This window comes from Typopeltis vanoorti, chromosome 13 (assembly GCF_054136105.1).
Source record: "Typopeltis vanoorti isolate ZY-2024b chromosome 13, IOZ_Tvanoo_1.0, whole genome shotgun sequence".
NCBI lineage: Eukaryota > Metazoa > Arthropoda > Arachnida > Uropygi > Thelyphonidae > Typopeltis > Typopeltis vanoorti.
Window position 1 is genome coordinate 125,567,687 of NC_143561.1, and position 16,248 is coordinate 125,583,934.

Consider the following 16,248-nt stretch of genomic DNA (forward strand, 5'->3'; position numbering starts at 1 on the left):
ATTGAAGAGGCTCTGAAGGAATTCCAAGAAAAAATCAACAGTCAAATAAAAATCAACGAAAGGCTTTATAAGGCATTACGATTTGTAGATGACATAGGCTTAACAGCAGAAAATGAAAAAGAGCTACAAGAATCACTCGCAGAGACGAATAAACTTCTAAATGAAAGATGCAAGATGAAAATCAAAGAGAAAAAACAAAAGTAATGAAATGTACCAGGGATGGAGAGCAAATCATAAATGTCACAATACATCGGAAAAGGTTACTGCAAGTAAAAGAATTTACCTACCTGGGAAGCCTAATAACATCAGATGGGAGAAGTGGAAGAGATGCGAAGGCAAGAATAGCACAAGCAAAAAAAAGGCATTTAACAAGAAAAGAACACTATTAACATCAAAGGGTATGTTGTTGTTGAGAGCAAAGAAGCACTTTGTTAAAAGCTCGGTAAGGATTGTTGCCTTATACGAATCATAGACATGGGCTCTCCAAAAACGGGACAAATCATGACTGCTAAAGATTGCATGGCCAAAAAGAGTTACAAATGAAGAAATATTAAGAAAAGCAAAAGAAAAAAGAGACATACTACTGTCTCACATATACTAGAAACAAAGGAGAAATAACATCACAGGATAACTATCAAGACACTCAGACTGGACTACAAATCTGAATGAGTCAAGACCAAGACTCAATATGTGAGTAACATAAAAAAATGGAGGAAGGCACCAAACAGTCAAACTAACAGCACAGAAACAGAAGACCACTATCAACAGTCCATGCTACCCACCAACCAATAGGTTGAGGAGAGAAGATGATGTTGAGGGAATTATGCATGTCATGTTGTGATCTATTACGCTCGATTCTGACTGACCATGGAAAAAAAAATGTTACTCGTCATCCAAGAATTACTAAACACTGATTTACGAGAAGCATTTATAAATTGATATCAGAAGTTTATTAATATTATTTATTTTTATATTTTTGGCTTGAAGTTACTAAAATATGTTATACACATATTATGCATATGTCATTAATTCAAATGAGCAAGGCAGAAAACAAAACACAGAAATAAAAAAAAAAAAAAACTCGTTTTTAACATCACACATCGAACTTACTTTGTCACTCTCGCTTTTCGTACAGAGTTCGTCCATTCTCCTTGTAATAAAATTCGAAAGCTGATATCATTTATATTCATTCAAATCCCGGAGAGTTAACTCAGCCTGACATCCTCTGCTACGGATGTTTACCTCTTAAATATCACGACATTGCTTTCAAATGACAACTGCACAACCAAACGCCTCCAGCCTGCACTTGAAGTGACAAATATTTTACTCCTTGCAGCATCTTTATTTCGTCCTAGCATCACTGTAAACAGTTCTCATGTTTATCATTAACTAGTCAGAAATTATACTACTAAATAGCACTATATAGTCACACCGTGCCACTATACATTTTGAAAATTTAATATCAAGCTGCTCATTGATATTCTTGAAAATCCTGTCCAATGTATTCTTTGATAAACGGTAATAAAATAAATCACAGAAACAGCTGAAGAACAGCAGTTTCTGGAGTGTACAGCCAGCTCCACCTATTTTGGCATTTCCGCAATGCAGCGTCTCTCTCTGCGCTGTCAAGTGTTAAAAAACAAAGCAGGGGGCGCTATTTCCAAAGATGGAAGAAGGGGGGTTAAGAGAAAGGAAAGATAGTATTGCATGAATATTACTTATAAAAAGTAAGCAATTTTGAATTAATATTTTATTATTATATTGCATCTCCATGGAATCCGGGTACTTATTATGGGTGGCTAACATAGCTATTCTATAATTGTTCTTTGGTTAGTCTACCTGTTGTGAAGCAAGAGACACCTACCTCCATTCTCGTATTTAAAGATTACAAACGCTTAGGAGCACAGGTATCACTTTAATAAATTAAGAGAGGTTTGATACAGATATGATTTTAGATTAAGGATATTAGTGGTACTGTAACTATGTGGAGGGAGAGAGAGAGAGAGAGAGGAGGTGAAAGAGTTGATTATTTTGGCTGCTGCTAGTTATCTAGAAGGTGACAAGTGTGGTATGGTAGAGTACTGCGAATGAGAAGATTGAGAAAGTAAAAGTTATTTGAGAACGAGTCAGAGTGCAGGTTGTGTTAGAGTAATGATTAAATAGCAAGTTGTGAATAATGAAGAGTGAATTTAGTGTAAGGAATGTCAACATTAGATGCAAGTATTGTTCAATGAGAGTCCAAAAGTGCAGAGTCAGGGAAATGTGGATCCAGGCAACTTTGAGACGAATAAGTGGCAGAGTAATCACATGATGTTAAATGTAGCTCTCCACTTAGCTTTAGTGGGATAATCAGCACAAGATATATTCTGAGAGATGAAAGAGGTGTTGTAGTTCATGTACTAATGTTAGAAGTATTTGAAATAAGAAGGATTAATTGTTGGCATTGGTTAGTTCAAGTTGGCTAAAAGTTAGGTCTCCAGAAATACCACTTGTTTCTACTGGTCACAAAAAATAAATAAATAAAAATATTCACTCATCAAATGAAAAAAAAAAAAGTATATGTAAAAGTGTGTGTGTGTATTAGGGTTACCAAGTAATTTTATAAGCTTGGTTATTTAACTCCTAACCCCAAGTATGCAAACAATTAAGTTTGCGCCTGAAACATAGTTCAAGTCTAAAGATGGTACAACACCAGGGCAACTCATTGTAAAGGTGGGTAAAACTCTGATCACTATTTCTAGTATTTTCCCATAATATAAAGTACATCTCACTAAAAGATGTATACTGCAATACATTATGGGTGGGGTCACTACCCAGACCGGTTTCAACCTTTTTTGAGGTCTCCTCAGTGAGTAGCTAGACCCTAAATATCAAGGTTTTAGTAATACAGAGCCTTATCAACTTTACCTATAGAAGTTGCTGCAAGGTGTTTTTATTTTTAATAAGAATCTCTGGAGGAGATATAGATGATATATATATCAACAGCTAAATTTAAATCCTGTGCAATAATTTGTAAATATGTTACAAAGATTTTAAACTTGTCAATTCAGTCACTAGTTGAATTGACAAGTAATTGAATTCAATGACAAGAACTTGTTCATTTCACTCTCTTATCTATCATACTCTTGGAAAGGATTATGTAAACAAATGCTGCTTTCGAATTTTATCTATGCATCCCATATAATGAATGAGTTTCTCCTCATTTGAACTATATGAAGAAGCATCCTGAAGAAGACTTGCTACTGGAGTCTTTGATTTCCTTAAGTCATTTGTGTTTAATGACATCAGCAGTAACAAATGCTTTGTTTACATTACATGTCATTTTGATACTGTTCTACTACTGGGCCAATAAGTTTTTGAAGACAGTAAATGGTTTATTGAATTTAGCTTTATAATATCATCTTACTTTTGTATAGTGCAGCATCATGTAGCTTATATCATGTACATATGTATGTTTTCCTGATGATGACCTCAGTACAGAGGTCGAAATGTCGAATGTTACTTTATTAATGTTAAGTAAAGTTATTATTCTAACACGTGTGTTGTGTCTCCATAAATTCTTCACTATGAATGCTGACCACCCTGTAACCCTAAAAGAAAGAATAACTTTATAATAGACTGTATTAAAAGGCACTTCAGGTGTTCAAACATTTTAGAATATATCTTTCTTTGGAAAGCAGTTACACTTGTATTTTTCTCCCAGGCAGTTTCTTGCCAAGTTTGCATAGCATTTTTTATGAAAATTGAATGTCTTATGAAATCTAAATGTCTCAGTTTTCAAAGGCCTTTAAAACCTTGTAGTAATCTAGAATTTCTGTCAGCAGTCCTAGGATATTTTTTATACATTAAAGAATGTAACTTTGTTGTTGTAGCATAACTACTTGTATTCATTGAGCCATTTGTCTTGAAAGTACATTGTGATTGTATTTAGTTGATGACACAATAGCACTCTTTTTCTTTTCTCCAGTGTTTTGAATATTTTATTATTATTATGATTCAAGTCTCCATGGAGTCACTCATCGTGGGAGGTCCTTCCTAGAAAACACAGTCTATCATACCACTCCTTGAACTCGTTGACCGTTCGTGCACTCGCCACCCTATCAGTCAATGCATTCCACGGTTCAACCACCCTCTATGCAAAGAAACCCCTCCTCACCCTCTTGCTCACAGCTTCCTTTCATAACCCAAGGGATGGCCCCCCTTGTTATCGTTCCTTCCTGCTGTTTCACCAAGTGAAAGAACTCTCCCCAGTGTCAACCCTGTAACTATCTCTCAACAGTTTAAAAGTCTTAATCATATCACCTCTCCTTCTATCTACCAAACTCTGCAGTCCACATTCCCTCAGCCAATCCTCATAACCAACATTGTATAGTCCTAAAATCATCTAGGAATTACTTTACACTTTGAAAACAGCAGCAAGGTTTGAGAACAATAGTCCAAGTGTGGTCTGATCAGGGCTTTTATACAATGGAATGACAATGCTTTTATCTCTGCAGGTCAGCGTCCTTCTCAGTATTGCAGCAATCCTCTCGGTTACCTTCACCACCTTTGCAATATGTTCCCTGAATTTCACGTCTATCAAGACTTTACATTTTGCTGCATTAAACTAATACCCCATTCATTTGCCCATCTGTTCAGTTTATCCTCTTGCAAGGCTGCCACATCTGCACCATTACTAATAACCCTCCTTAGTGTTAAATCTTTAATGAAAGCAAATTTATAATGTATTACCTTTCATTCAGATTTAACAAGTATCTAAATTCTCGATATAATACTTGTATATTAGTAAAAAAAAATTGAATGTAAATGAAATGATAATAACATCGTTGATTTGAAATTTGCTGAATATTGTATTGTCAAATGTCTTATGGAAAAAAAAAAAGGGGAAGCAATTTAGAAATGGGTGAAGTATGTTAGTATGCAAACATTAGGCTAAAATCCCAGACAAGATAAGAAGATTAAATCATGACTTGAGGCCATCACATACACAAAGGTCTACGTTGCGAGGGGGGGGGGTCTCCTGTGGACAAGAAGCATCGGAATGGAGTGCAGAGGAATTGAGGTGCGTGTGAAGGTCATCGAGGGAGTATATAGTTTTTGGCGACACAAAAACGAGGCTTTTGGTTTTTGCCTGAGATCTGTTCCAGTCGTTCCCGGAGAAAGGAAGTTCCAGTGAGGTCGGGGTGAGATGAATGAGAGCGGCTATGCAGCCAAGTAGAATGCCAACGTGCATCAAAATGGAATGCCAATACGTCTCTGTATAGCAGAAGGAAATTCGGAACCTCGTGGACCAACATTGGCAGCAGTGCTTCGTGAACATCATAAGCAACAAATCAAGATTGTATTCGCATATCTACCTTTCAGAATCAAGAATCTAAGGAATGTATCAGCCAGGTAACCTCATCGAAAAGGGACAAGATGAAGAAAATGCAAGCCGTGTAATTCTAATTGATGATCGCAAGTATAAGCCAGTGAGATCCCAACACCTCGGTAAAGTAAGAACTTTTCAAAATTTTGTATACAAAGAAAGTTAGATTGTGACGGTAAAAGCAACTAATTAGAATTGTGATTTATGAAGTGTTGTAGGACTTTAGGAGTTGAACCATGCATAGGGAATGATTGATCTGAGTCAGAAAACTTGGAAAGGTGCAGAGTGAAAATATTTTAGTTTGTCATTGCCGTGTAGTTCTTGAACCATTAATTGTGTGAAAATAATATAGGAGTGTTAAGTAATTAGAAGGACATCCTATTTTAATAGTATTAGATAATATTTCATGTTGTAAGGAAACTAGAATGTCCATGTTACTTCGAGTTACTTTATTTACCTTTCATACTAACATTAATTAAGTTAGTGTCTATAAAAATAATTATAACTTGCTTTATTAGTAATGAATAAATTTTTCTTGTCAACCAAATAACTTGCCTGATCACTAATTTCAATGCACCATTCATAAAGAGAACCTATGCGTAAAACTATTGGGGATAGTCACGACTGCAGTGCAAAATAAGAATACGTTAGCTTATTGTGTTTGGAAATAGAGAAGGAAAGTATACAGGATCGTGTGCCATACTAGGTGTTTGCTCTTAGATAAAGAAATTTCTCTTATCTATAGAATTTTGGTGGCACAGCGTAAACAAATAAATTTTCCGAAATTTGAAACAGGGTTAACACTAGTATTCTAACAAAGAAATTGGCTCTAGCCAGAGGCATTTCCTTTGTCTATCGAGTATTGCACACGTGGGCAATACACTTATAGCAGCCAAGGAGAAGTCTTAAATAGTCTTTCAAGAAAAAGTCTTAAACTCTGCTCCACTGTCTGGCCACATGGCCTCGATACACTTCACAATTTCTTAACACATTTGAACAATCAACATACCAGGATCCAGTTTACCTAAGAAAAGGACAACAACAGTCTCCCATTCCTAGACACTCTGGTTACACTCCAGCCTGATGTATCCCTGGCATTCTCCATTTACAGAAAACCTACATACAGATAGATACATTCACCAGCAATCACACACTCCCTCCCAACAATATGAGATTATAAAAATCCTACATAACAGGGCAATATTAATCAGGTATGATAAATTTCAGTACCCTACCTCTACTGAACTTGACCATATCCTCAACACTTTCTTAGCCAATGGCTATAACTCCCAAAAAAATATTAAAAACCCTATAACCGCAATCCCCCTCCCCTCCCCCTTCAGAGCAAAGATTACTCAAGATCTATCATCATTCCATATATCCTGGGCACATCTGAAAAGTTGACAAAAATCCTAAGGAAATACAACCTTACAACTTGAAGTTGAAAGTTTATTTTTCACTTGGTTAGAATATAATAAATTAAGTTTAATCCTTTATCCAAGTGTGAGCAAACACAGTTTGCACCTGAAAGTATCTTCAGGACTGGGGTAAGGTGGTACAACACCTTCTTGCTCCACCTTTGCAAGGAGTCGACCTGGTGTTGTACCCCCTTACCCCAGTCATGAAGATACTTTCAGGCGCAAACTGTGTTTGCTCACATTTGGATAAAGGATTAAACTAAATTTATTATTAACCTTACAACTTACTCACCACATAAGGAATTGGCATTATCTGCTGCACCAAAGAGCAACTGCATTCCCCAGACCTACCAGTTACTTTGTAGGTGCAAACTCTTCTTCTATGGCCAAACAGGCGGGACAGCCAATATCAGAATTTCTGAACACAAGGACTACATCCAGTTCCACTTCAGGACTTGCTGACCATGCTTTGGACACCAACCACAGGATATGCTGGAAGAATGTCACTCTATTACACTGCAGCAAATACAAGTCTAAAAGGCTATTCCTCGAATCTGCCTCAGCCCTGAAAAAACTTTCCAAACCTCAACAAATTTGGGTGCATGAGACTGCCCCAAATTTGGAAAGCATACATCCTAAGATCTTCAGCCCAGTGGCTAAGACTACCCAATTCAGCCCACTAGGGGGTGCCATTTAGGACTTTAGTCTCAACTTTGGCTACCTTTCTTCAACCTCATTTGCCCAGTGTTAGTGCCTGCATGCATGTCATTGTTTTTGTGATCCCTGATGATGGCAACGTAACATTGCCGAAATATAGGAAAGTTTTAAATAAAGTTTTTATAATTAATATTTGAGTATATGTTGTTGAGAGATAACTATCTCAAGCAGCATGTAAAGAAAGGCATGTGAGGATCATGAGTTCTAGATCTCATCATTTCATCAGAGGATGTCATTATTAGAGGGGGTTTCACATTTTCCTCCAGTTGGTGAAAGTAATCATGAAGTAATCACCTGTGTTGGCTAGTCATATGCAGGCTTTTGCGAGGAAAGGATATATGTGAAATTATAAGGCTGGTGATTATGATAAGCTTAGGAGACAACTTCGAGCTATAACATGGAATGAGGAGTTAGCGGTAAGGAAATAAATGCTGCATGGGAACTTATAAAGAAATACATAACAGCATCAATGTGTGAATGTATCCCCAAGGCCAAAAGGCTGAATAAGGTTGGTGTAAAATGGATGAATGTGGAGCTTAAGCATGAAATCTGGAATAAGAAAGTCCTTTGGAGGAAGTACAAGATGAATAATGGTAATCAGTCACATGAAGAATATAAAGAACAAGCCAGGAGAGTGACTCAGTTAGTAAGGAAAACAAAAGTAGAGTATGAGCAGAAATTGGGAAATCAGGCTAAAAAAACCCTACAGAGTTTTTTAGATATGTGGCAAGTAGAAGGAAGAATGATCATTTAAAGATGAAGTTAAAGGATGAAAGTGGTAGAATGGTAACTGCTGCAGAAGACGTTGTTGAGGTATTCAGTAATGAATTTATAAGTGTATTTCATCCTGAGGAACTTAAGTGTAGAGGACATAGGAGAGGATAGCTTAATTGTGAATGAGCAGGAGCTATTTGAGGAAATAAATAACCTTGATGTTAATAATGCGATAGGATTTGATGAAATATCACCACACATCTTAAGAGAATGTTCCAAGGAACTGGCTGTAGCATTGGCAGACCTGTTTAACAAGAGTTTTGCAACAGAACAGGTTCCATGGGAGTGAAAGGAGGATAAAATTGTTTCACTGCATAAAGGCAGTGATAAGGCTGTAGCTTCGATTATAGTCTGGTCTGGAGTTGTGGTGAAGGTCCTGGAGAGATTGGCGAGAAGTGGGATACAGAAATGGGTTGATAACAGTGTGATCCCGACACTTTGGTAAAGTAAGAATTTTTCAAAATTTTATATACAAAGAAAGTTAGATTGTGACGGTAAAAGGGACTAATTAGAATTGTGATTTATGAAGTGTTGTAGGACTTTAGGAGTTGAACCATGAATAGAAAATGATTGATCTGAGTTAGAAAAACTTGGAAAGGTGCAGTGTGAAAATATTTTTGTTTGTCATTGTCAGGTAATTCTTCAACCATTAATTGTGTAAAAATAATCTAGGAGTGTTAAGTAATTAGAAGGACATCCCATTTTAATAGTATTAGATAATATTTCATGTTGTAAGGAAACTAGACTGCCCATGTTACTTTGAGTTACCTTATTTACCTTTCATACCAACATTAATTAAGTTAGTGTCTATAAAAAAAAATTGTAACTTGCTTTATTAGTAATGAATAAATTTTTCTTGTCAGCCAAATATCTTGCCTGATCACTAATTTCAATGCACCACTCATAAAGAGAACCTATGTGTAAAACTATTGGGGATAGTCACGACTGCAGTGTGAAATAAGAATATATTAGATTATTGTGTTTGGAAATAGAGAAGGAAAGTATACAGGATCGTGTGCTATAACAAGGTGACAAATACCTTGGACAGAGGAGATGCATATACAGTGGTGTACTTGGATTTTGCAAAGGCTTTTGATAGACTGCAACATGACAAGCTCTTAAATAAATTGAAACAGATGGGATTGGATAACAGATTTCTGTGTTGGATCAGTGACTTGCTGTCAGATAGGTATCAGAAAGTTGTATATGGGGGGGGGGGGAGTATCGTGAAGGTCACCAGTGGTGTGCCACAGTGGTCAGTTTTGGGGCCGCTGTTATTCAATTTGTAGGTTAATTCAAATTTGTAAGATACTGGGTTGGGTTTATCTAGTGATATCCAGCTGTTTGCAGATGATGCAAAACTGGGGAAAGCAATGTGCAGTCAGGCTGATGTTAATGCCTTACAAGAGGACTTGAATAGATTGCATGAATGGGCAGGTAAGTGGAACTATCAGTTCAATGTTGCCAAGTGTAAGGTTTTGAGATTTGCAAACAACGGTGGGATAGAAAGTAAACACTTGGTGGGGAAACTTGAACAGAAGTAGAGGAGATGAGAGATCTAGGAGTAATGGTGAACATAGACCTAAAATTCAGGGGCGACATTGCACAAGTTGTGAAGACATCACATCTAATAATGGCAATGATGCAGAACACCCTGACATGCAGAAATAGAGAGGTTATGATTCCATTGTATAAGGCCTTCATCAGGCCTCATATGTATTATTGTATACAGATTTGGTCGCCGGGTTTTCATGGTGATGAGGATATGTTGGAAAGGGTACAGAGAAGATTCACAAAGGTAGTCAGTGGTCTTGGAATGTGGAGTACGAGGACAGATTGAAAGAATGTAAATTGCAGAGCCTCGTGAATAGGAGGAAGAGGGGAGGGAATATGATTGAGACATATAAACTGGTCAGGGGTTGTTATCAGGTAGACATGGAAGAGATTTTTCATAGAATGGGAGAGCGGAGTAGAACAAGAGGCCATTGCCTCTTGTTCTACTCCGCTCTCCAAAGGAGTGAGAAGCAGGTTCTTTGCATGGAAGGTGTTTGGTGAGTGGAATGCATTGCCTGAGTGTGTTGTGGATGTGAACATATTGAATCAGTTTAAGACGTGGTTGGATGAGCATTGTATGCAATAGTGAGTACCTCCCACGATGAGTCTCTGACTCCGTAGAGATCAGGTGTTGATAATAATAATAATATGTTGTTATTTCTGGAAAAATAATAGTTTACGAAGGAATTAACTTATTAAATTAATTACATGGGAGGCTGTCTCCTGGTTGAAAATGACTTTATTACATTTTCAACTTTATTTACATTTACAGACTTTATTACATTCATTGGAGGCCTCTCATGATCAAATAACTTGATAAAGAATGAGATGCTGTTTTAAAATGAAAAAAGAAAAATGTGTAAGTTATGCAAAGAAAATAAGGCAATACATTTTGAATGCATTTAAGATTGAGGCTGAAAATTCACTTGTAACTTTTCTCTGAATGCTGATCTATGGCGATGGATTTCTGGAGCCCTAGTTATAGTCATTAGTGAGATTTGATTGACTGAGGATGATATGGTCATAAGGTTAAAATTCAAGGGATACAGTATTTTAAGAAAGGGCAGAGGGAACAGAATGGAAGGAGAGGTTTTGCTAATGATAGTGAAAGAAATGAAGGCAAAAGAAGTACACATCAGGAGTACAGCAATACAGAAAGCAGTTCAGATAGAACGCATGTTTCTGTATAGGAAGAAGGTTTTCTTCAATTGGATCCAGTGATCCAGATCCATGTGTCTACCATCCTGGAATGACTGTAGTTCAGATGATGCATTTTCTGTGTTCTTCATGGTGGACTTTGACAGTTCTTCCTGTTTTACTGGAGTATTTAAGCTTGTAGGAGCAAGGGATACTGTTGATCCCAGGATGGTCCAGATGGTTAAGAGGATCTTTAGTTGAGCAGATAATGATAGCTAGTTTTTTGTAAGGCTTGAAGGGTGTATCTATATTGCACTTTTTATGAATGCATGCAATTTTTTTAGGTGCCCCAGATGTTGAGAATGAAAATGGAGTTTTTGCATTCTGGATTTCTTTGGGGGAGGGGGGGGGGGTAGAGAGCTCTGTTGATATTGTTAAGAAGAAAGCCATTGATTTAAAATGCCTCCTGGATGTAATTGATTTCTGTGGGGAAGCTAGTGTTCCTACTAGTGTGTGTGTATGCTTGTGCTCAATATATATATTTAGATAAATAAATTATTTAGTTAGTTACCAGCTTTAGATGTCTGTTTTATTCCACTAAACATTAAAATGAATAACTGATGTCCAAGCAACCATACCAGATTAGTAGGAATCATGCATTGACAAATTAGCGTGAGTGCATGTTGAGTAATTATTATAAGGAATTTCAACTATGAAGAGACAGATGAAGAAGGGAGGGTCACAGGGAAGGAAATGAAATTTATTTCCTTCCCTGTGACTAAGAGATAATTACTTCAGACAGCATGTAATGGAGGGGACACGAGTTTCAAGAGCACTAAATCTGGTCATAGCATCTGAGAACTTAGCAGTGATCGTGGCCTGGGAGATTACCAGACATGCAGTTTTCTTTAAGAAGGGGAATATGTAAATTATAAAGCAGGTGGTTATGACAAGCTGAGGAGTCAACTTGCAGTAGTACAATGGGATAAGAATTTGGAGAGGAGAGATGTTGGCAGTGCATGGAGATGGTCAAGGGTGTTTGAAGAAATCAGTATCATACTGTATACCTAGATTCAGGAGGATAACTCAAGGAGTTAATGGATGAATAGCAAAGAAAAAGTTGTGGAAGGAATATACAGAGAAATGTGATCATCATGCTCATTACCAGTAAAAGCACACAGGCAAGAGGGATAGTAATGGGTTAACCATGATGAGTCTCCTTATTCTATGGAGATACCTGTATAATAATAATAAAATAAGTTACATTGCACTCAGTGTTTCATTGTACATATTAATGACAATATCAAGTAGTTAACAAGATCGAAACAACCCATCACTAATCCTAGTAAACATTGAATAAAATGAATAACTAATGTCCAAGCATCCATACCAGATTAGTAGGAAGCATGCATTGGCAAATTAGCATGAATGCACGTCAAGTAATTATTGTAAATTTTAAAAACTATTGTATTATATCCCATGACACAGTGCACTCTGTTTTGGACACACATTGTCATGCCTTGTAGGAAGAGTCACTACTTAGATTTCAAACTTTATTGAGATCTTATCTCTATGCAGATGCTGCAAGTCTGCTCAAGAAACGAGAGAGATCTGATCCTGTCTGGGTGATTTGTGTATTGCTGAGAGTAAGGGAATGTAAACTGAGGGGAGGAAGCAATACTGTGTTTTGGTGGCATTAAAGGCGACAGGTTATTCTTATCCTAATGAAGGATGCTTTGGAGATCAGTGTTTAAGGTATTGGTTGTATATGGTCTTGAAACTTTGAGTTTCAAGACCATATACAACCAATGGTTTCTTAAAAGAGTAGGCTGAATGGAGTGTGCTGTCATCGGAAAAGATGTGGATAGGATTAGTGGTAATTGAAAATAGGTCATTTAAGTATATGAGAAAGAAGTTAAAAGTTAAACACAGCCCTGAGTTTCTCCTGCATCAATAGCAATGCTTACAGAGGGTATCCCATCCACCATGACATACAGTGAATGACCAGAGAAAATTTTGGCTAATTACAGAAGATAGCAGGTTGATTGAAGGAAGGTAATTTGTTTAGCAGGCCTCAGTGCCAAAAAACGTGATCAAAAGCTTTGGAAATGTCAAGAGTGACAGCATGTTTCTCCAAACATTTCCAAAACTTGTTCAGTGATGGGTATCTCTGGTGAGTCTTTATGTAGTGGCTTAAATACCACTATTATTTTATAGACATAGACTTGTTGGTTGCAACTAACAAAAAGCTTATATGCTTTTGTGGTCACAGTTTATATGTAGCTGATGGTTCACAAGCAATATCAAATATGTCTTGTACATTTGGGAAGTCATTCATTTAGTTATATATGTATAAGTAGTTATACATATATAACTAAATGAATTATTCATAGACGTTATCACAAAAATTTTGAAGACCAAAAATAAACACTTAAACACACTTAAGTCCACCGACCAAAAATAAACACACTTAAAGACTTTCTTCATCCTCTGTCTCATAAACTGTCAATTTCCATATTGTATGTCTCTTCCACAGATATAACTGTTTGGCTAATTGTGCTGAACAGGGTCACTTTTCAGCACAGCTGCATCCATTATGCCCCAAAATTTTACTAAACTTATAGGAATGAGCAGCAGCTTCTCAACATTCTTTCTTAGTTGAACTGCTGACTCACTGAAACTGTTACTCATCTTTTATTCCATCTACCTCGTTCTGTGAAACACCCTTCCCCATGAAGTATTTCCCAAGGAGGATCTAGAAAGTTCTGATAAACACCTAGACAAAAATGATATTAAAGCAACTGATATAACCACAAGAAGAACATACAAGGATATAATATAAAAACATCAGTTACCTTCATAACTCTGTTACTAGTATGTTCTTTCTTGTGGTTATATCAGTTGCTTTAATATCAGTTTTGTCTAGGTGTTTATCAGAACTTTCCAGATCCTCTTTGTAGTCCTTGGGAAATGGGTTTCTCAAACTTTTCCTACGACAGAACACTTCACAAATCCTGAAATTTTAACGGAATATCTTGGTTAAAGTCGAGCATCATCAGTCGTATTGAATGTAAAGCTAAGCGCACACTATTGCTGCAGCAGGCTGTATCACATTGCAAAAATGCAACAGTGCACACTACAGGCATGCCAGTCTGCAGCGCATCGCATTGACCTTGCTTATGACTGCATGTTTCCTAGAATAGATACCCCTGTACTTCACTCATGCTCGGAGGTGTCGACAACCGTGGGCGGCTGAGTCAAGGTCACTTCGCACTGGCCTTAATAGCACAATCCACACACAAAGTGAGGAGTGCCTGATTTACAAACATGTTTGAACTTGTCACAGCATTTAAAACCATTCCACTCTCATATTGATTTTGATTATTTTTCAAGGAACACCTATTCACTTTCTGCCGAACATCAGTGTTCCACAGAACACAGTTTGGAAATGCTGATCTATATAATTTATTATACATATCTGGTACTTATCTGAATGCATGGAGGAAATCTCATATCCATGCTATTCCAAAAAAGGATGATAGAAGTCTATCGACCAATTACCATCATCTCTGTCCTCTCCAGAATAATGGAAAAAATCATCGAGCCAACCCCTCCACTTCTTAGCTGCACATGATTTAATCAGCAACCACCAGTACATATTCCACCATTCAAGATCCACAGCTGACCTTGTAGTTTACATTACCTGCCACTGGACTCGTGCCATGGAACGGTTTGGAGAAACTTGTGCTGTCGCCCTTGATATTTACAAAGCCTTCATCATGATTGCCAAATGTTGCCTGTTTAACAAACTGCCTTTGGTCTCCCTGCCACCCTCTATAATTGGATAGCCAGCTTTCTCTCTAGTCGTTCTCTTCAAGCCTCACCATCAATGCTAGAGTGCCTCAAGGTTCTGTCCTATCACCTACTCTCTTTCTCCTGTACATAAATGACCTACTCGTAGTAACCACTAATCCCATTCACAGTTTTGCAGACAATAGTACCCTCCACTCATTGTACTCATTTGACAAGTGATGCAGTACTACTGACATCCTAGGTTACAAGATCATCTACAACTAGTTCCTTAAACATTGATCTACATATTATCCTACAATGGGATGAGTACAACCTTGTTATGTTCAATGCTATCAAAACAGTTTTTGCCTTTTCTGATAAAAAAGAGATCCTAGCTCATCTACTCTTACCCTCAGTAATACACAAATCACTAGACAAGATCTCTTTGCTTGAACTGACATTTACCTCTAGTCTTTCTTGGCATAAACAAATCACATCAATATCTTCCCAGCATCCATGAACTTGGCATTTTATTTCATTCAAGAGCCTATTTTAAACCCAACCAACTCGCTATATACGAATCCGTCTGTGTTAAGAATACTGCTCATATGTTTGGGGTGGTACACCTGAAACTTCCCTTAAAATCCTTGATGCTATCCAGAGGTATGCAGTTAGGCTCATAGATGATCTCTATCTCACAGATACTATATTTCAGCACTGTGTCTATTCTACAGGTACTTCCATGGTCACTCTAGTGAATTAGCAACCATCATTCTTCCACTTATTATTGCACCTCCTAATACGAGAGCTGCAGTTGCCTAGCATCTCTTTACTGTGCAACTGCAAACATCTGAGTCCTCATCTGCATCCCACACACATAGCACCGATGAAGTGCTTATGGATCCCTCGATCTCTCGTGTGTGGGATATATATATATATATAAACCTTGGATAAAGGATTAACAAGAACATAATTTCTTGCCATGTTTAATTTAAACATGAGGACCTTGTTTAACCAGGAGATGCCCCAACAGGCATGAAATCTCATCTGCAATCAAAGAAAAAAAAAAAAAAACAGCTTAATCCCAAACAGGGACTGGAATCCTTGACCCTTAGGTTAAAACATTAATGATTTATTTTTGAAGTGTTTTGTTTAATTTAACTGAACCATCCAGACAGCACATTTAAAAGATTAAGTTTATGTTATTGCTAACTTTCTATCAACATTATTCTTCCAAACTAGCCTGTATTTGTCAGAGACCCCTGTTCTAGAGACCAAATATGAAACTATTGCAAACACTTTCAGGCTTCCAACAAGAGATGGTCCTTGCACTTGGCATTGAAATTCATCTGTGACCTCAAAACATTCACAAAACATCCATGCCCATTCAAACCCAGAGTTTGTTTATTAGAGCAGATGTGCTAACCACTCAACCAAGGAGGCCAACCTACTACAGACTCACAGCAGACATTATACAGAGATTGCTCT

At 37.2% G+C, this 16,248-nt stretch overlaps 1 protein-coding gene across 3 annotated transcripts in view; it reads left to right on the forward strand.

The window, feature by feature from the left end:
* Positions 1-1,609: 1,609 nt before the first annotated feature.
* Positions 1,610-16,248, forward strand: part of LOC150100520 (mitochondrial ribosome and complex I assembly factor AltMIEF1) — a 60,572-nt gene continuing 45,933 nt past the window's right edge. For 2 of the 3 annotated variants that reach the window (XM_090403033.1, XM_090403035.1), the window contains exon 1: positions 1,610-1,727. The gene's annotated coding sequence lies outside the window, so the exon portion shown is untranslated. Of the gene's footprint in view, positions 1,728-1,761; positions 1,908-16,248 lie in introns of those variants that run through there. The other variant, XM_090403034.1, reaches the window with a different exon arrangement.